This window comes from Rhinolophus sinicus, chromosome 1 (assembly GCF_057876585.1).
Source record: "Rhinolophus sinicus isolate RSI-liver-muscle chromosome 1, RSI-T2T, whole genome shotgun sequence".
NCBI classification, from domain to species: Eukaryota; Metazoa; Chordata; class Mammalia; order Chiroptera; family Rhinolophidae; genus Rhinolophus; species Rhinolophus sinicus.
This window is the reverse complement of record NC_142501.1, coordinates 203,585,939-203,608,871: the sequence shown is the minus strand read 5'-3', so window position 1 is coordinate 203,608,871 and position 22,933 is coordinate 203,585,939. Positions and strand designations below refer to the sequence as shown.

Sequence of the window (22,933 nt, the reverse complement as noted above, 5' to 3'; positions counted from 1 at the left end):
CATAGGATTCTTTATTGTTTTCAGATTTTTCTATCTGGCTCTAGGCTTCAATTTTGTAGTCATTTTATGGACATTATTTAATTTATTTCAGAATGACTCCACACTGGTAAAATATATATTTCTAAATGTATGGACTTCAGCTTTCAGAAATATCCCATTATATCTTTCCTCATTGACAGTGGGAAAATGTGCTTATGGAATGGGCAAGTTTGGTCATGACAGCATTTCTATTTCTCTCTCTTAAGTGAGGAAAAGCAGTGAACAAACTAACCTGTGGGCCTCAGTGAAAATGTTCGATTACGTTGTCACACAAATACAGGCCTCATATTCCCCTCTCTTTTTATACCTGTTTCAAAGAAATAGAGAATACATTGGTTTGTACTACCCTTTCTCTCTCTCTCTCTCTCTCTCTCTCTCTCTCTCTCTCTCTCTCTCTCTCTTCTCCCTCTCAGGAAGGCAAATCTTGTCTCTGATGTCTGATCAACTGCCCAGGGCCCTACTATACCAGAAACAGATCTCCTAGATAACAATTTATCTACCAGTTTCTTGACTCATTTGATATTATGTTATTTGGACACTATTTGGACACTATCCTGTTGACCTAACTATAATTTTCTAATTGCCTTATCCACTATACTTAAAAATGATTCAGGTCAGATATTATTTCTATATTTTACATTTAACCCCACAAATTTGTCCCTGAGCTTTTATTCCATAAGTATTCTGTATTTGGCCTCGATGTTTATGCTTCAATTATCTTATGCTAGTGTTTCTTAGGTTATGAGAAGAACAATCAGCTTTCAAATTTCAAAGGAAGGGAAATCTTAAAGGATGAGGAGGGTTTAGATAAGCAGAAAGAAGGGAAACAATATTCAAGAGCATAAAATAGTTTTAAATTAGATATGGTTGCCTATATATACAATATTTTATACATAATGTAAAATCCTCCTTATTGCATTTTACTTTCTATTATGCCTTGTGGTATAGCAATTTAAACTTCAAATGCCTGTGTCATATAATTCTATCAGACACATAATATACCATTTGGATGAATGAATTCACTGATTCATGATTATATTTCCTCCTTACTGTTGTCTAGCAGCTGTGAAAATGGGGTAAGAACAGACTCTGGAAACAGATTTTTTGAATTTAGATTTTGTCTTTACTACTTTCTTGCAGTTTAGTCTTGGTCATGTTATTTAAACTTTCTCTGTTTCATTTGGCTCATCTATGAAAAGGCAGTATTAATGTCACACCTACCTCCTGTGGACGTTATAATGATTAAATGAGCATATACATGTTAATGAGTTAGAACAGTTCCTGGCAGCACAGTGAAGGGTCTGAAACCAAAATTCTTGGATAGGAGGCAGAGGCCAGATATAGATTAGTGTCATTTTAAACTACTTAAAAATTAGTTGTTTTGTCTGCCATTTCCACTTCTAGAGCTGTCTCCTACATCTGAGATCACCTATGTCTTAAAGTAGCAAGGAAGTTCTAAACTATAAACTAGGGGATGATATTTGCAAATAGAATCACGGTTCTATCATTTTGTCTTTCTATATAGCTCAAAGGCTACTGTTCTAGGTTGTCCTACGAGAGTCTAGAGAAGCCCCCTGCAAAACAAATTATAAGTTAGTTATTCAATACACTAATAATTTAACCACCCCATAAAACTTAAGATAATTACAAATGTTTTGGGATTGGTTTAGCAAAGAAGAGACTAAAGGAGAGAAATCTTATATTTTGGTTAATGACTCAAGAAAAGGTGGTATAGTTGGCTCAAAATACTCCATCTATTTTCACCCTGCTTGATTCATTATCCAAAATTCTTGCAATATTTAAGTGCTGTATTTAGAATTAGATATCAGGCACATATTCCAGCAATTTTAATATTATTATTTATCTTCCTTGAAAGCTATATTTGTATATAATGACCTATATAGAGATTAAAGACTTTTTATGTCTTTGAGGACTTATGTAACCAAGTTAAGAGAACAGTAAGACGGCATTTAAATACCAAGAGATCCGCTGTTATAAGTAAAACGGTTCTGTTATCTATTATAATATGCTCCCAGTCTTACTGTAAGTATTGAAGATAAAGTTGATCAAAATGAATGAACTGACACATAGATCAATGGAACAGAATAGAAAGGCCAAAAATAGTTCCACTTAAATATGGCCAATTGATTTTTGACAATGGTACAAAAACTATTGAATAGAGAAAGAATAGACTTTTCACAAAATGGTGTCAAAACAATTGATCATTCATTTGTAAAAAGAAAAAAACATCAACCTATGCCTCTCTCTTTATACCTATGAACTCAGGAAGGGTCATGGATCTAAATGTAAAATGTAAAAGTATAAGACTTTTAGAATAAAACATAAGAGGAAATCTTTTGTGACCTTGGGTTAGGCAGAGTTCTTAGGTATAATGGCAAAAGTATGATTCATTACGAAAATTGGTTATTTGCACTTGGTCAAAATTCAAAACTCTTGTTCTGAAAAATATTTCATTAAGAAAAATGAAAGAACAAGCTACAAAGTAGGAGAAAGCATTTGCAAATTCCAAAATCTATAAAGATTTCTCAAATTTTAACAATAAGTCAAGTGATAAATTTGGGGAAGGATTTGTACAGACTCTTCACCAAGAAAGATATATTGATGGAAAATAAGCATATGGAAAGATATTAAACATCAAATTAAACTGCAAATTAAAATATTGAGATACTCCTACCAAGTACTAGAGTGGCCTAAAGAAAGAGAAAACAAACTAGATAAAACAAACACACAAACTATACCAATCGCTGGCCAGAACGTAGAACAGCTCAAATTTTCAGCCACTCTGTAAAAGAATTTGGATATTTCTTATAAAGTTAAAACATATACTTACTTCTCTGGCCCAGCATGTAGTATTTACCCTAAACAAAAGGAAATACGTGTACCCCAAAACCAGTGTATAACTGTTTATAGCAGCTTTAATTCCTGGAAACAACTCATATGCCCCTTTTTCCCCCTGGCTTTATTGAGATATAATTCACATATAACATTGTGTAAGTTTAAGGTATACAAGGTGTTGATTTGATACACTTATATGTTGCAAAATGATTCCTACCCTAGTGTTAGTTGTATCACATCAAGTAATTACCATATCTTTTTTATAGTGAGAAATTTTAAGATTTACTCTCTTAACTTTCAAGTATATAATACAGTGTCATTAACTAAAATCACATGCATTAGATCCCCAGAACTTATTCATCTTAAAGCTGGAAGTTTGTCCTCTGACTAACATGTCCTTCAACCAGTAAATTGATACACAAACTGGTATAGCTATACAATAGAATAGTATGCCACAATAAAAGGGGCAAATGCTTGATACATGCAACAATATGGATGACCTCAGAGGCATTTTGCCAAGGACAAGAAGCCAGTATCAAAAGGCTGTTTACTCTATGATTCCATTTATACAGCATTCTCTTAAAAAGCAAGTCGACAGGAATAGAAAACAGGATCATGGTAGCCAGGGGTTAGATGTGAGGGTTCAGTTTCTTGGCAAAGGGACAGCAGAAGGGAATTTTTGGCATGTAAGAACTGTTTTGTATTTTGATTGTGGCAGTGAATACACCAATCTGGTGTTATTATAGAATAAGTAAAACAGTATACGAAAAAATAAAATAGTTAATTTTATTCTGTGCTAGCTTAAATTATATTTTAAAAATTAAAATATACTAGTACAAGCCATAGAACAAATTTAACTGAAATAGTTGGAGAAATCATTGGGGGAATTTCTAAGACTATAGAACACAAATATGTCTCAAATCAAGGTGAAAGGCCTCTTCTTAGAGCTACGTACCCATGTGTCTGTCTATGGGTGTGTGTGCTGGGATTGTATTATTGCAATCCCTACGGATATAGGACTTCAAACTTGAGGGACTTCAGAATTGTGGTTGCTTTCTAGTTGCTTCTAGTGCAAGCGAGCTCCAAGAATCAATTTTACAAACCTTGATATTAATTGAAATCCATCCATCTCTGGAGCTATGTGTGTGGATTGAAGAGTGAGAGGTCTTAGAATCTGAAAGCCTCCTTCATCTTGAGCAGAATCTCAGGAATCTGAGGTTGCGTGTTCTGCTAGACACTTCCTAGTCTCTGGTCTTTATTCAAACTGTCCTCTCATCTATTTCTGCTTCTCAGAGTCCTTCCCACTCGTCTTAATCCCACAATCAGCAGGAATATACCATGACCACCACCTGCCCCACACTGTTATATATAATTTATGTCTCCTGCATACTTTTAGTATTTAGATATAGCCCTGCAGTGACTATATCTGTTTGCTTTCTCCACCAGATTGCAATTTCCTTGAAATTACTATGAACTATTAATGTATGAATTTCACACTGCATTAAGTAGGTAGAGCCTTCATTTACTTTTTACTTTTTATTTTTTGCATGCCAATACACTAGGAACTGGAGTTACTGATAAGAATATTGCAGAGCATAGGTGCAAAATTTCAACAAGGGCTCAATCTGTGGGCTTCTTTGGATTTAAGCACGCCAGGATCATCACACTACTTTTTACCCACGTCTAGAATTGAATCAAGGACTGCCAGGTAGCAAAAGAATAAATAACTTTCTACCTAGGGGTAAGATGTAAATGGTATAAAAGGAAGATTTTGCCAAGCACACTCCCCTCTGTCTTGGAAAGAATGTTCCAAGCAGAAGGAAGAGAAAGTGGAAAACTGGGATAGGATTGCATCTGGAACACACTAGGAGAAGGAAAAGACCAGTTAAACATGAGCATACTGAACAAATGGAGGGAATTATAGGACAGGATGCAACAGAACTAATGGAGACCAGATCATGTGGTGCCTTCCAGGCTATTGTAAATATGCTGGCTTTTATTTTGAGTGAGATGGAGTGTTAGGGAAAAAAAATCTGAAAAGAAAAGTGATATGCTCACTGTAACTTTGGGTAAGAATAGACCTTAGTAGGGAAAGGATGTAGAAGAGGGATAAATTAGGTGAGTACGGAAAGAATCCAGGTGAGATAAGACAGTGGCTTAAACAAGGGTGTAATGACAATGATATTGAAAAGTGGTTTGATTCTGTATATTTTCAGAAGATATTTTCCTTGGTGTTGGAGTATAAGCAAAATAGAGGATTTGGGAATGATTTGGTCTGAGCAGCTAGAAAGCTTGAATTGTCATTTAATGAGATGGAGAAGACTTCAAGGGAAGCAAGTCTGTGGGGTTCTCACTTTTAGAAACGTTAGGTTCAACGTCAATATTAATCATCCGAGTGAAGCTGCCTAATAGGTGATTGTGTTTATGAGTCTAGTGTCCTAGGCTTGGACTAAAGATAAACATTTGGAAGTTGTCAGACTGGAGATGATATTTAAAACTAGGGTTTGGAGGAGATCACGTAGGGAGGGAGTGTAGATAGAAGGGCATTCTGAGGCTTGGCACTCAAGCCTTTCCATTGCCTAGGGATCAGAATATGTGGAGAAACTAACAAAGGAGATTGAAACGTAGCCCCTGGTATAGAAAGAGAAGCAAGTGAGAGGGATATCCCTGAAATTACGTGAATGAATGAGTTTCAAGAAGAGCTTGATTAACTGTGTCCCACAGAGCTAGTTGGTGAAGTACGATGTGGGCTTATAATTGAAAAGAACAGTTTCAGTAGAATAATGAGTTGAGATCTTGGTAAGATTGGGTTCAAGAGAGAATGAGAGAATATGATTTGGGGACATACATACAGATGCCTTTTTTTTTTTTTTTTTGAGGAGATTTTCTATAAAGGTGATAGACACTGGAAGGGGTTAAAGAGTCAGAGGAGAATTCCCTGTTGTCTTTTAATTTGAGAGTCATTAGAGCATATTTATATGCTGATGAGCATGAGCTAATAAAGAATAAAAGGCATTTAAATGCGTTAAAAACGCTGGAACAAGCTTGACCTTGAGTATGTGAGAAAAGACGGACTCTAGTGCACCACCGTTGAGGTTCATGGACAGGACATCCATCCTAAGTGCAATGAAGAAGGACTCTATAGATGTAAAAGTAATTTTGTTACAGGTATTCTGATCAGAGCATGTGGATTTCCTTTCTGATTGTTTCCATCTTGTCAGTGAAATGGCTCCTAAACCATAAACTGAGAATGAGGATGGTAGAGGAGGTGTCGGAAATTTGAGGAGAGAGAAGTTGTAAAATAGTTATCTCGGAGAACATGAAGGGCATACATTTGTACTAGAATTTCTGGACATGCATAATGGCCTGTGTGAAGTTAGCGTTCAGGCATTTAAAGTGAGTCTACTTAGCGTGGTTTCATCTAACCAAATTTAGATGCATAAGTACAGGTGAGGCATAGCTAGAGAGCTGGAATTTTACCAGGTAAGTTCAACACCGTGAGAGAGGGGCAAGGGAGATGGTGGATATACAAGAGTGTCATTAAAATCATGGACCTTGTTTGACGGCAGATTAGCAAAAGCTCCATTGTATGTCCCTACCCCCCATCTGACCTTGATCCATGGTATAAAGCTTCTGACACAAAGGGCACTGGCACTCTCATTATAGATGAATATGCATTAAAACATACCTACATCTCTCCTTGATAGTCTAACCAGAGAAATGTTCACTTTGATTCCACTTATTTTTACTTACCAGAGGCATTTAGTGATACTTTATGGGGAGCATACAATTTGCAAACAGTGAGGGAGTTAAGTCAGAGAGAAGTGCCTCACCCAGGGCCAGAGAGTGACTGAGTTGGGATCAGACCTATTGTATCCTTTTACAGGAGCCTTGCTTGGCCTGCTCCACAGACTGCCTCAGCCTGTGCCTCCGGCCATAATTTAATTCCATGTTAGTTTTACTTCTCTGGAGTAACTGTTATCTGACTTTCAATTTCCTTTGTACCTATTAGTGAAAGGGTCAAAAGTTTTGACTCTAACCAAACTCACCTCTAGTAAATGACAGCCCTTCTTTTTAACTTTCCTCAGTCTCAAAGCAGTAGTTAGAAAACTGCAAAAGCCTCTTTTTCTGCAATACAAATTACATATGGCATTAAAGAACTGAGAAAGTTTAGGAAACTAAATCTCAAAGGCAAATATAAGGTAATTAAATAACTTATTTTAGAGTGAGTGTTTATTTTCCCCTAACATGTGGATCACTAAAGGAAATAAAAATTAAGAAAATATCTTTTTATCGAAACACTAAGTGGAAATGTAACTTTAAAAGGAAGAGATTGCTCTCTTTTTTCACCATGGAGGCTAAGCTCTGGAGAATTGCTCTGCTCAAACTATGATGTATTCTTTACACATGCTCTACCTCCTAACGAAAGGGGGAAAAAAAATCCAAATGGAAGCATTTGTCTGCACTTTTCTTGTATTAAACCATTTGGAAATAAGTTACTTTGATTTGTAACTACTGTAGCTCAGTTATTACAATGTTTAGAGGAAGCTGTTTTGTAATGTGTTGACACTTGTTTACTATGCTAGTGTCTGGACTTTCTCATTCATGCTCACATGATATTCTGAGAGAGCTGTAAACCATGGCATTTTAAATATGTTGCCATCCAATTCTATGCATGTCCTGCAACTACATATTCCACAAGCACCTGAAATGGAACATTGTAATACTAATATTTCTTTTCTCCCATCAAACAGCACCCACTCTGGTTTTTCTGGTCATCTATTAAGGGGTCCAAGCAAAATATCTGGAATTTATCCTAGGCCCCATAGTCCCAGGGGTAAGAATTCAAGCTTTGGAGCTAGACAGACAAACATTCAAAACTTGACTGTGCATCTTTTTAAAGCTGCTATTTAGTTTCTACAAGCACCATATTGTTCATCTTTAAAAAAATAAGAAAATGATGGTGGCTAACCTATGGGGTTATTTTGAAGATTAAATAAGATAATACACCTAACAAATATTTACTGAGCACCTACTATCTGATGTTGTGTGGATACATCAGTGAACAAAATATGTAAGGTTAATCCTTTAACAGACAAAGCATTCTAATTGAGAAAACAGATATTAAATCAACACATCAATAAACAACCATGATTTTATCAAGTAGTAAATGCCATGATAGAAATGAAAGGGTGACGTGACAGAGATTGTGTAATTAGTTTGACAGGAGAGGAAAGAGCTTTGCAGGGAGGTGAAAATAAAAACCCAGCAATGCAGAGATCTGGGGGCAGAGGATTTCAGTGGAAGGGAAGGGCGCAATTATTGCAAAAACACTAAAATGGGAGTGGTGTTCTTGAGACATGTTCAACAACAGAAAATAGGCCAATATCATCAGAGAGGAATGAAAAAGTTACTGAAAGGTACAGATAACGTCAGAGAGATAGGCAGAGAACATATAATATAACATTTAAATATTTTTATATCAATGACAATGAAAAATGCAACATGTCAAGATTTAGGGGTTGGAAGTAAAGTAGTGCTTAAAGGGAAATTTATACCTACTTTTAAGTGTTTATATTAAAAAATAAGGAAGATATAAAATTAAAGACATAAATTTCACCTTAAAAGCCTGGAAAAAGAGTTTACCCAAGTAAAGTAGAAGAAAAACAAAAATAAAGAGGAGAAATCAAAGAAACATAAAGCAGACAAATAATGGTGAAAATGTATAAAACTAATATATAATTATTTTAAAGGATCAAAAAATTCGTTAACCTCTAGTTAGACTGATTAAAAGAGAGACAGAGAGAGGTGGTGGGGGTGTAGATGAAAAGGAGAAACACATCACAAATACTAGGAATGAAAAAAGAAGCAATTATCTCAGAACATAGCTATTAAGAGGATAATAAGAAAATACTATTAATAAATTTATGTGAACAAATTTGAAAATTTGGATGATACATAAAAATTATTGAAAATACATGTATCAAAATAGATTTTGAAATTTGAATGTTACTATAGCTATTAAATAAATCAGGTTTGTTATTAAAAAAAATTCTCAAAGGTAAATCTTCAGGACCAGATGTTCCAGTAGTAAAATTTATCAAACATACAATGAAGAAATAACACCAATTTTACACATATATTTTCAGAATGTAGAGGAGAGATCAGTATCCAAATCATTTTTTTGAGGCCAGTGTAACTCAAATACAAAAAAAGAAAAAAGAAAAAAAAGAAAAAAACAATATCCCTCATGAACATACATGCTAATTTCTTAGAAACATGTTAACACACCAAATCTGACAATACGAAAAACACTACGTCATGAAAAAGTAAGGATTATCCCAGATATGTAAGTATGTAAGATTGGTTTGTACTTTGAAAATCAATCAATATAATTCACCATATTAACAAAAAAAAGGATGAAAAAAATTTTAAGAATATGATTAAAATGTGAAAATTCAATATGATTATTTCCATTGCTGCATAAAAATCATTTGACAAAATTGAATACCTATTCAAAATAAAATGTATTAGCAAATTAAGGACAGCATGAAACTTTTTCAGTGATGAAGGGAATCTCTGAAAATTTCACATCCAATATTGTATGTGCTAGTAAAAGACTTAATTGCTTCCCTTTGGGATAGGAAACAAGAAAAGGAGACCCACTATTGCCATGACTATTCAACATTGTACTGGATGTGCTAGGCATAGCAATAAGGCAAGAAAAAGACAGAGAGAGTGCAAAGATTGGAAAGGAAGAAGCTAAACTCTCTAGTTGCAGGGATTTGCAGAAAATCCTAGGGAAGTTAACAAACAACTACTAAGACAAAAAATTAAATTTAGCAAGGTTTCAAATACAAGGTTAATGTAAAATATAAAGTGTGTTTGTATATACTAGAAGTAAACAATTGGAAATTCAAATTTAAAAAATCCTTTAACAATGACACCAAAACCACAAAATACTTAGGAAGATATCTAACAAAACAAATCCTCCACACTGAAAACTAAAAAAAAAAATAAAATAATGAAATGAAAGACCTTAATAAATGTATAGATCTATGGAGTCTATAGAATTCATAGGTTTCAAATGTATGAGTTGGAATGTTCATTATTAAGATGACAATTTAAAATATATATATATAAATAGTCAATAAATGACAGTCAAAGTTTCAGTACCTACTTTTTCTTATATAAATTGACAAGCTGATTCTAAAGAATATTGAATTGCAACTTAATTAGAATAGGCAGAATAAACAAAAACCTTATTATAACTGAATTATAAATGATTCATAGACCTAATGGTAAATCTAAAAGAATAAAACATCTAAAATAAAAAAAGGGGGGAAAATCTTTGCTACCCCAACATAGGCAAAGATATCTTAGATAGACTACGAAAAGCATGAAGCATAATAAAGAAGAGAAAATAATTAATTGGGTCTCACTGAAAAAAAGCCATTGAAATACTTCATTGAAAAGATGAAAATGAAAACTATACACCGGTAGAAAATATTTACAACACATATATGAGACAAAGGACTTATTTCCAGAATCTATGAAAAATGCTTTCAACTCAATAAGATAAACCATCCAATATGAATTGGGCAAAAGATTTGGACACTTCACACAAAAATAGATTGAAATGCTAAATAATCATATGAAAAGATACTCAATATCATTAATTATCAGGGAAATACAAATTAAATCACAGTAAGATACATATCCATTCCATTTTAGATTTGCTGAAATGAAAAATAAGGAGCATGCCAAGTACTGGCAAGGATTTGGAGTAACTAGAACTCTCATACACTGCTGTAGGAAAATATAAAATGTTACCACTGCTCTGCAAATAGTTTGACTGATTCTTTTATTATTATTATTATTATTATTATTATTATTATTATTATTAGTTTCAGGTGCACAAAACAAAGTAATACTTAGACGTTTATAATTTATATCCCTCACACTGTGTCAACCCCCTCCCCCCATGCACTATCCCTTGACATTGCACGGAGCCATTACATTTCCACTGTCTCTATTCCTCATGCTGTACTCTGCTTCTTGTAAGCATATATGTGTGTGTGTGTGTGTGTGTGTGTGTGTGTGTATGTGTATATATACATATAGACTTGTAGCTGACATTCATTATTGTTCCAGCTTCAGCTTCAGGTGTACAGTGCAGTGATCAGGCATCTACATCATCCCTGAGGTGGTCTCCCTAATGAGACAAGTGTCCATCGGATACCCTATAAAATCTTTACAATATTATTGATTACATTCCCCAAATTAACTTTCCTAACCCCGTGGCAATCTTGTGGTTACTGCTTTCTAATCCCCTCACCTTCCCCCTTATCCCCACCCCCCCGCCCATCTAGCAGCCCTCAGTTTTTCCTCTATGTCTGCGAAACTGTTTCTGATTAGTTCATTCACTTATTCTCTTCTTTAGATTCCACATATAAGTGAGATCATATGGTATTTGTCTTTCTCTGTCTGACTTCACTTAACATAATGTTCTCTGGGTCCATCCATGTTTTTGCAAATGGTAAGTTTTTTTTCCTTCTTTATGGCTGCATAATACTCCATTGTATAAATGTACCACAATTTCTTAATCTAGTCGTCTACTGATGGGCATTTCGGTTGTTTCCATGTCTTGGCTATTGTGTATAGTGCTGCAATAGACATAGGAGTGCATATATTTTTTTTTTAATTAGAGTTCTTAAAACATTAAATATACACCTGCCTTGTGACTCAGCCATTCTTTTCCCAGTTTTTCACAACGAGAAAGACAAACAAAAACATATGTGTGCATAATGACTTATATTTGAATGTTTCTAGCAGCTTTATTTGTAAAGGCCCCAAATGAGAAACAACTGAAATGTGCACGAAGAGGTAACTGGATAATTAACCTGTACAAGGAATGAATGAGTGATTGATACATGGAACATGAATCTCAAAATCATGACACTGAGTAAAAGAAGCAAAACAAGAGAGAGTTTACACTCCATGGGTCCATGGATGTAAATTCTAGACCATATAAACTAATTTATATTTTCAGAAAGCAGGTCAACTGTTTCCTGGAGACAGGTGGAATGGAGAATGTATTTCATATGGGCACAAGGCAATTTTGATGATGATAGAAATGTTCATTATCTTGATTCTGTGGTTGATTTCTTTTGCATATACAAATGTCAAAACCATTCAAATTGAACTATTCAAATACATGCTATTTACTTCAATGATATATCAATAATGTCATGAAATTAAAAAAAAAATCTGACAGCAACAAACATTTGGGGAAATAGGATCATCCTCAACTTCTGAGAATTTAAGTAGACACACTTTGAAAGTGACCTGACATAGTCTGATAAAATTGGAAATAAACATATCCAAACTCATATATTCTAATTCTGCAAAGGGAAACCTTCCCACATTTGCACAGAGTTACCTAGGAGGGCTCTTACTGCAGCATCACTTATAGTAGGTATGGTTTTTAAACTAGCAAGAAAATTCATTAGTAGGTGGATGATTGAATAAAATGCATACTCATCTAGGACACTATATGATGCTCTTAATACAAATAAACTAGATCTTCAATGGAAATGTGGTAGATGTACAAAACATCAGAACTGAATGAAAAAAGAAACATGATACAATATTATATATACATATAATATAACTCATGAAAATTAAACATACATCAAAATTATATTTTATGTACTTAAAACTATATATTTTATGTGCATCTATATGTACATTTATGACAATGGACATACATAGTAAATGTATTAGTAAATATACCATATATGCAGTACATATATAGCATATGTAGTATAAATGGACATAATTAGTATATAAAATGTTCTAAACTTATTATGTGTTTTTTTCTTCTTGAGGTTTAGTTAGTGCACAGGGAAATAATTTTCTTTTTAATTAAAGTTTATTGGGGTGACAATTGTTAGTAAAGTTACATAGATTTCAGGTGTACAATTCTGTAATACATCATTTATAAATCCCATTGTGTGTTCACCACCCAGAGTCAGTTCTCCTTCCATCTCCATATATTTGATCCCCTTTACCCTCTTCTACAATCTCCTCTCCCCCTTACCCTCTGGTAAACACTAAACTATTGTCTGTGTCTATGAGTTTTTGTTTCTTCATTTGTTTGTCTTGTTCTTTTGTTGTTTTTGGTTTATATACCACATATCAGTGAAATCACATGGTTCTCTGCTTTTTCTGTCTGACTTATTTCACTTAGCATTATAATCTCAAGATCCATACATGTTGTCACACATGGTCCTATTTCATCTTTTCTTACCGCCAAATAGTATTCCATTGTGTATATATCCCACAACTTCTTTATCCATTCATCTATCGAAAGACATTTTGGTTGTTTCCATGTCTTGGCCACCATAAATAAGGCTGCAATAAAATTTGAGGCGTCTCGGAGCTTAAGGAGGCTTTACCTTTATTTGTCATACATCATTTCCTAAAAAAGTCTTGAACAAATACTAAATTAATAGCTATTAGTTCTGGGTGTTTGGGATATGGGCATTTGTTATATTATTCTTGATAATTTTCAAAGCTTCTGAAATACACACAACACCTTGTACATATAGTATATACTTATGTATGTAAATATGTGTGTGTGTGCGCCTAAATGCCTAAACTATAGCTCTGAAAGGATACAAGCAGAAATGATAATAGTTGTTAGTTTAGCAGAGAATGGGATTCAGGATGGGCGATTTGAAGGTTTTTGCCTCTATCCATGTTGTTTGAATCTTGACAATGAGAATATACTTGTTTTTTATTATATACAAGTATAAAAACTGAATACAGTGGTACGTTGGTTTTTTAACGTTTCCGTTGACAAACATTTCGGTTTATGAACGCCATAAATTGCATGGATCTATATGGTATCATTAGATAGTAAAATTCATGCTAAATTTGCAGTTTTAGGGGTTGATTTTAAAGGTCTGGAACGGATTAATCCATTTTGCATTACTTTCTATGGGGAAACTGTGCCTCGGTTTTCGAACGTTTCAGAACTCAAACGGTCTTCCAGAATGGATTACGTTAGAAAACCGAGGTACCACTGTACTTAATGAAATTAAGTTAATGAAAAAATAACAATACACTGGGCCAAGTGCTCTGGTTGAGGCAAACATATGTTGCCTTCAGAGTACTGAGAAATGGTGGCTTTGGATTGTGGAGAATGGTTCCCGAAACGCTTTTTTTGAGAAGGTGACGCCTGAATAAAATCAGCCACCTAACTTGGGTGTTTAATTCAGTAGTCCAGTAGTTTGGATTAGAAAAATACACATTCTTACTTTCACTGGCATCTAATAGACCTTTAGCATTCTATCAATTACAAATGAGAGCAACAGACCTCATTGGTATTGACATACCTGTGACTTTGTGGCCAATAAAAGTCATGGCGTTTTCTTATCACATAATAGTTATCACATATCCAAATATTATTAACTCATCACTAAAAATTATGGTAATAATTAGATTTCCTGCAAGATCTTGCTATTTAGTTAGTATGTTAATAAAAAGGACATATATTTCTTTTGTTATTTTTAGAAATTTTAGTAACTGACTTCCTGTGTGTGTGTGTGTGTGTGTGTGTGTATAATGGTTTTAAAAAACATTATTCTGAGATGTCATAAATAAGCTTCACTAGTCCAAATGAATCCATGACATACATAAAAATGTTAAGAACCTCTATGTAGAAGAATAAATTAAGGAAGGACTGGTGATGGGTGGGATGGACAGGCATGGTGGGTGGAGGAGGAGAGCAGAGAAGGCAAAGGAAGCTGAATGTGGGACATGAGTATGTGATGGAAAATGGTACCTTAAGGCTCAGCTCATCAATGACCTTTTTATGTTGCAAATGTCTTTTTTTTCCCACAGTTACCTTGAAGGGGAAAAAAAAAGCTTCTATTCTTATCAATCTAATCAGCAGGTGGTTTGGTTCAGGAAGTGAATTACTATGGAGCATGAAAGCATATCATGAAAAAAGAATGCTTCTCAGATCCTATATTTCACCCCATTTTACATGAGAAAATTATTGTCCTCAGAGTTGAAACATGAGTTCATAGTTTGTAATTACCACAAGATAGGTTGTTTTATTTTTTAAAAAAAAAATCCTCTGAGATGCCCATGATCAAACTTGATCTGATTAGCAAATTTCGGGTATCACCATGATTATTAACATCCACATGGAAAATGAAAAATCCAGAGAAACACTGCATTTTGTCTAGATCAATAGAATTATTGTCTTCAAATAAAATTTTACTTGGAACTATAATATGTAAAACAAAAGGCAAAACTGCTCTGCTCGGTTTGCTAATGGGAAATTAGGAACTCTGCCCACTTTCCTTTCACCTTGTCTGCCATGGCGGCTCAGGTGGCTACTTTACTGCGACCTCAGGCTCCACGTACATCAACATCTAGATATTGGGAGGAACCCATCTTTTTCTCTGGAACTTTTCATTTTTATCTGTACTTTTGACAATGTGTAGCCTCAACTCCCTGGTTTTAAAATATCATTATCATGTGTTATATATCTATATATAGCTAAAATGTCAGATTTACGATTTGGGCATTGCGATTTGCGTCTCTTCAGACAGTGCAGGTAGGAACACCGTCCAGAAGACTAGAAAGGTAAAAATCCTTTCTGTTCCCTTTGCTATTTATTTCACCTTCTGGGTCATAGGCACTGAAAAAGTTCACAGAGCTGCTTGGTAAGCACATACTCAGTCATTTCAATAATATTTTGCTTAGTGTATTAGTGTGTTCTCTACCACGACATAAGTTTTTCTCATCTTCAATCCCTTCAGCTCTTGAACAATCATTCCTTTTGTACATTAGAGATTGACACCTGTACATTGGCTTTTCTGTAATGAATTCCGACCTTGCTATAACAAACCACAGATGAAAATTTCTAAATATTTCACGGTGCAACTAGCTGTCACTCAATAGTTCTACTTTGGCAATTTCACAAAGATATATTTGATTTTGTAGCTTTCATTCTAAATTCTATTGTATTTGCTTTATTATTTTATAAAAAATGATTCAGGAGAAAACCAAAATATTCCTATTTGGTTAAAATTAAATACAATTATAAACAATCTGTAGATATATCAGAAGTGCAGCTTTCATTGTTCTGGATTGGCTGGGTATTTATTAAAAATAAACCTCTCCATGTAAGTTCAATTTTGATAGAAAGAGCACTCTTATGACTTAATCGAAATAAATTGTATTAGTAAACATATTTAATAGGAACACAAAACTTTTTGTTATCTCTCACACCATAGCATATCTATTGCTCAACTTTAACAAATTCTGCTTCTCCATATGTTTTAGAGATAGCAAAGTCAGGGGGCTTCCTATGCAGTTTCTTGTTTCTGGCAGTCCGTGTACTACAGTGGTCATACTTGCAGATGGTGCTGTAAGCTCTGTAACTCCGAGCAAATCACTTAAATCTTCTGAACCTCTTTCCTCATTCATGAAATGGCAAAGGTTTGACTAGATGATCTCTAAAGTCCCTTTTAGAGCCATTGTTATAAGATTTAATATTTACTAGATTGAGTCAAGATATAGTCCTGGCCTTCTCCCAGCCATTACCTAAACCTGGAATTAACCGGCACCTCCAGCCAGCTAGCTGTCTGTGATTCCTTATACACTATATTTTAGTGTATTGATTGGATGATAACCTTTTCAAAATAAGACACTGCTCTTTCATATCACAAGTTATTTTTACTTTGATGCCTTCAAAGCCATGTATTCTCTTTAGATAAAGTATAAACTTATTGTATCTGAGAAATTCTGACATTAAAGTAAAAGGTTTTCAGAATAAAATCAATAGGCCTCAACTTTTCTTCAACACGTTGCCTTAAAATCGAAGGCCAACTGGTAATTTAGTTCCAGATCTGTTCATGACTTCACCGTAACTGAAAGTAGCTTCGGATGATTTTTTTTATCCAGCTGGGAAATTGATCTCATACATTACATTTAAATAGTTTAGTCTGTGCACTATTAGTAAACCGGCTAAAGAAGTCTCCAGTCTGTACAGTACTAATTCAGATAAGCTTGAGATTTGTTAGCATAATAATGAGGTAATAGTTTGTCTAATTTAATCTTGACACAGTGATATGTGACACTTTAATAATAGCTAATGTGACCTCAAAGGTTAATGATGGCATCTCTCATCTGAAGTGACAGACGACTTCAAGTTCTGCAGACGATCTTAATTTTTTTCCTTTTTTTATTAGGTTACTGGTGTAGTAATGAAGCTTCAGTGAAATGTTATCTGGAATTGCAAACTTGGCCAAATTAGTTCCAGAGGTCATGTGATGAGATGTTTCACTGTAAAAGTAAATGGCAGCACGGGGACAGTAGTGGACATGAGAAGGTGGCAATGCTTCTACGTAGACCTCTAGTTCACAGGGACTCCTCAGAGATGTTTCCGTGTATGGAACTTTCTCAATTGCCAAGATGAAGTTTTCTCAGGCTGTTGTATTATTTACCTCCCTCTCTCACTTTGTGCCATAACCATCTATGGGCTGCCGCCTTGCACGTAATACAGTGCTTGGCGACGTGAAGAGCATGGAGATGAACCACAATATGCTCCAGGCTGTAAAGAGTTTAAAATCTACTCAAGGAGAGACAACAGATAGACAAAGCACGGTAATGGAAGGTATGAGCACACTTACCTTATGAGAGAAAGAAAACAGTGCTTTTAGATTCATAGGACAGGAGAAGTTTCTCCCAACTCGAGGACTTACTATAGGCCATTTCCTGGGTCAGCCTCAGAAGCAGGAGGATTCAGAAGTATTCTGATTAAAGTATACCTTACTCTTTCTGCAGCCTTCCCCACCTTCTGCATCTTCTATATCTTCTGTGGTTGACACTGGAGAGAGAGAGAGAGAGAGAGAGAGAGAGAGAGAGAGAGAGAGAGAGAAAGAGAATATGATGAATATAGATGGATGGGATGGGGTGGAGAAAGGTGGTTTTGGTCATCAAGATATACAGGGGCTAGCTTCAAGAACATGGCTGTCTCAACAAGTTAAGAAAAGAAATCTAGGTGAATAGTCTTGAATGTTGAGGCTTGTGTGTGGATTCCTCTGATCCATTTATAGGCATATAATAGAGAGGAAGAACCTCTTCAGTGTGAGAAGTTTAGAAACTGTGGAAAGTGAGATGCATTTTATGCTTCAGATACTCTCCGAGGATCTCCTTTTTGAGCTCTCTTAGTTTAGATCTTGAAAATTCAGACTGTTTCTTTAATGTTAAGAAAGCCAAGGAAGGATTTGTCTTGGGTTGTGAAACAATATGCAGTAATCACCCCTTTTCCATGGTTTCACTGTCTGCCGTTTCAGTTACCCGAGGTCGGAAAATATTCAATGAAAAATTCCAGAAATAAACAATTCATAAATTTTAAATTGCTCGCTGTTCTGAGTAGCGTGATAAAATCTTGTACCATCACTCTGTCCCGCTGGACACAAATCATCCTTTTCCAACATATCCATGCTATAGGTTCAGTCCAATAAAATGAGAGAGAGAGAGAGAGAGAGAGAGAGAGAGAGAGAGAGAGAGAGAGACCACATTCACATAACTTTTATTACAGTATATTGTTATAATTGCTCTATTTTATTATTAGTCATTATTGTTAGTCTCTTACTGTGCCTAATTTATAAGTTGAACTTTATCATAGGTATGTACATATAGGAAAAAACAGTGTCAGGCATCCACTGGGGGGCTTGGAACTTATCCCCTGGGGGCTACTGTATCTTATACCTTCCACTCATTTATTGGTCAGATTTGGGAAGGCCCTGCCCTGGAGGACCACGACCCCATTTACTCATCTTTGGATTCCCCTCCCTCCTGTACAGTTCCTGGATAATTGAAAGCCTTCAGCAAAGTGTTGGTTAAGGAGAAATGAATTGATTGGACTAAATTAGTCCACGTGGCTGCCATGTGACCTTCAGCCCCGGTTGCATATATTTTTGTAGAAAACTCAATTCATTTATATAATCTATCAGCTCCCCCTTGTGACTGTCCAGCAGCCAGTTTGACAAAGAAGAACTAAAGGCACCTTTTCTTTATCTAGTTTCATTTCCTTGGTTCAGTGTTTAAGAGAGAGTTGTTGCTTAGAGATAATTACACTCTCATGCAAAGAAAAACCCAAGCCATTAAAATCAGTGAGAATAGGACCCTTTACCCTCTTACTCCAAAGGCATGTTCAGACTCATATGATTCACTCTGTAAAGGCTTCGTGCAATTGTTAGTGGAGTGAATGTGCTACCAACCTGCAGACACTGAGCACATAATGCAGCTCAGACTGTGGCAGGTGGGCTCCCGGACAAATTTTCTCAACGCTAGTAGTTTCATAGCCCATTAAGACCATCGAAAGTCATTTTTCTCTAAACACCACAGATACAATAAAAATAATAGAAAAGGAATCATCAACTTTTGCTCTGTTTCCTTATCTTCTGAATTTGTTTTTGAAATCCATCCATCTCATCTTAAATGAACTCTAATCCATTCTATTTTGTTCAGTGACTGTAGCTGCTCTTGTAGATTTTGAATTTTCTTCTGCCTTTTCTCACTTGCCTCTTCCTGTCAATCGCCCATGGCACAGGCCGGTGCTGTGGAAGTAGGAATCTCAGGGAAGGTCATTTTCAACTAGCAAATGGTGATACTGAACTTAAGTCCCAGCATTGAGACCTGATTTGCTGACTCTAGGACCAGACTTTTTCATTTATACAAGTGTTTTCAAAGAGTTTAAAGACCCATCGGCTACCATCCATCGTAAGGTCAGCTGGATACCTGTAAACTGTAGAATGAGGTGCCCACACCAGCCTTTTTAAATCAGACCCTCTGGCTTCTGATGTGGTCTCTAACCCATTTGCGTTCTGTAGATACTTCTTTATTATCCCCGTCTTCATCTCTTTTGCCTTCTTTTTAGAAAAGTAATCCTTAAGCTACCTTTAATGCCATTATTAAATATTCATCCATGTTATAAATATTTACTGAGCTCCTACTATGTGCCACACACAGAACCCAAGATGCCTTGAAGATGAATAAGTTATAATAGTTGACATCTTAGTTTGCATTGTCACTGGGGAAATCCGCCATCAGACTGATTAGTCTTGCCACTGGCTTTGTACATGCAGGAGGCATTCAAATTGAGATTAATATTCAATCATTTTCTAAAAACACATTCTCTTAACAGAGAGAGAGTAAAAGGAACAAAAGGAAACAACTTGTGTTCATAAACCAGTGAGAACTGTGAGGAAGGCATCAGGTAGTCCTGATACAACACTTAGGGAGGCTTAAGCAGAAAGATGACAGGTCAAAAATCCACTTCAAACCATCTCTCTGTGTATCTAACAACCCAGCCCAGTCCCTTCAGCCCCCACTGGTTCCCTTTGAAAGGAACTCACTGTGTAAGCAGGTGAGGGAATTTGTAACAGAGCATGATCAAAAGTAAATTGGGTGAGTAAGGGAAAGCAATTACACAGGGAGATCATTAATTGGGGGGCTTATCTGTTCAGTGAGTTTGGAATGTGTGAGCAGCGTGCTGTGAACAGAATTTCATGCGGGCTACTGTATGTGAAGAGCTGGCTGTGTGTGGGAGCTGCAGAGCGATTTGCCAAAAGTGTGGTAGGAACACCAGCCATCAAAAAGCCGCTGGGCTCTGAAAAGCTGGGAATTGAGTAAAGGTGAAAAGGCATGAAGTGATGTGAATTGGGACTTTTCACTTAAATAGAGCTGGAAGCTGAGGAAGTACAATCAGTAATAAAGGGTAGTAAAGGAAAGGCCAGGCGGAGGGGATTGGAAAAGTTCTTGCCAAGATCCCGTTTCATCAATCAAATTTAGATGCCTGCCGGGGCAAGGTCTACCTGGGCCTGGGATAAAATGTGCCTTGAAGTTCATAAAACTTATAAAAAACGGTCTGTTAGGAATCATACATATATACTGTGAGGAAAGAAGAAGTCATTTGTAAACCATTCACATACCTGGACAGAACACAATAAAATATGAGGAAGCAGAGGACCTGGTTAATGCAGATACTCATATTCCATTCCTTTCACCCATGGGCTTACCTGCTAAGAAATCTGAACCCCTAACTGTTCTTCCAGCAAGCCATGCCACCTCTAAACTATTTCGCTTGCCAGGACCCAACTTTCAAGTCCTAGCTCTGAGATCACTTCTTCTTTGAAATGAGTCAAAAAAGGCCAAATTAGTAGTCACAATATTGTCATGGGGATATGAAATACAGTTTGAGGAATATAATCAACAATGTTATAAAGAGTATGTAGGGTGCCAGATGGGCACATGTCTTATTAGGGAGCCCACTTCATGGACGGTGTAGGTGCCTGACCACTGCACTGTATACCTGAAGCTGAGCTGAATAATACTGAATGTCAATTATAATTAAATATATACTGGGGGTGCCAAAAAATGTATACATGTGGACACTTTGGTCAATGTTGCTCAAGCAGTAGTTCGCCATAATCAGAAATGTCTACACGTTGATGGGAGCCACTTTGAGCACCTCTTGTAATTGCAGAAGTCAAATGTGACTTGTATTCATCTTTTGTTGTCGGTATATATTGAGTATTATAATTTTAGTAGTTTTTTTCCTTTCTTAAAATGCGTATATATTTTGTTGGCACCCTCTCTATATATAGTCACGGGACACGGAGTACATACAGCACAGGGAAAAGAATCAATGGAGTTGTAACAGCTATATACGATGTTAGATGTATAGCAGATTGGGGGAGAGGGTTTATCACTTTGTGAGGGGTGTAAACGTCTAACTACATTGTTTTGTACACCTGAAACTGAAAAAGAAAAAGAAAAAAAAAAGAAAAGAATACTTTATGCTGGCAGAGTAGTGCCTGCACCTGGCCCCTGCCTAAACTCAGCAGCTTAACTTCATGCTTTTTTCCACCTTTCCTTCAGTTTCTTCAGCCCATGCACCTTCACACATGCTAGGATATCTTCCTCAAACATTGTGAAATCTCTCTTCAGCCTATAGAACGTTCTTCAAGAGTCAATTCCTCAGGGCAACCTCTTCTGATGCTCAAGTGCAGTAATCTTACACAGCCGGCACCTCTCATGTGAGACACTGATTATTTGGTATCCATATTCCTCCCGAAACTGTAAGCTCGGGGAGGTTAGGGCTCTGTGTGTGTTAGCCTCAGTTGTAGCCCTGCCTCCCAGCACAGCCCCTGGCATGTGTGAGGCCCAACACCTACGTGCTGCCCTTGGTCTTTCTTCCCAGTGGATTGTGAAATCCTTGAGGTCAAGGATTCTATCTTAGATTTGTTTCCACAGGCCATGAAAACACCTGATGCATGATAGATATGAGGTCTGACAATTAAGTTCACAAACTTGTTGCAATGATGTTGCTAACTTTTTTTGATATCAGAAGGATTATTCATTAAGAATTTGTACCAAGTGGACAAACAGTTAACTAAGTTTACTATTTGGAAATGCTGAAAAGGCTGTGTGAAAAGTTAGACGACTTGAGCTTTTCACCAACAATTCATGGCTCTTGCATCACGACAATGCACCAGCTCACACGGCACTGTCTGTGAGGGAGTTTTTAGCCCATAAACAAATAACTGTATTGGAACACCCTCCCTACTCACCTGATCTGGCTCCCAGTGACTTCTTTCTTTACCCAAAGATAAAGGGAATATTGAAAGGAAGACATTTTGATGACATTCAGGACATCAAGGGTAATACGATGACAGCTCTGATGGCCAATCCAGAAAAAGAGTTCCAAAATTGTTTTGTAGGGTGGACTAGGTGCTGGTGATGGTGCATAGCTTCCCAAGTGGAGTACTTCAAAGGTGACCGTGGTGATATTCAGCAATGAGGTATGGAACACTTTTTCCAGGATGAGTTCAAGAACTTAGTTGTCAAATCTCATATTAAATGTGTGTTAAATGAACAACGAAGAAAATATCCAGAGCAGGTTTTCTCAGTCTAGACACTATTGATGTTTTGGGCCGTATGGTTC

At 36.0% G+C, this 22,933-nt stretch overlaps 1 long non-coding RNA gene across 1 annotated transcript in view; it reads left to right on the top strand.

Annotated features, from left to right (window-relative positions):
* Positions 1-22,933, top strand: part of LOC148759326 (uncharacterized) — a 126,426-nt gene that overhangs the window by 71,928 nt on the left and 31,565 nt on the right. The gene's annotated exons all lie outside the window — the stretch shown is intronic.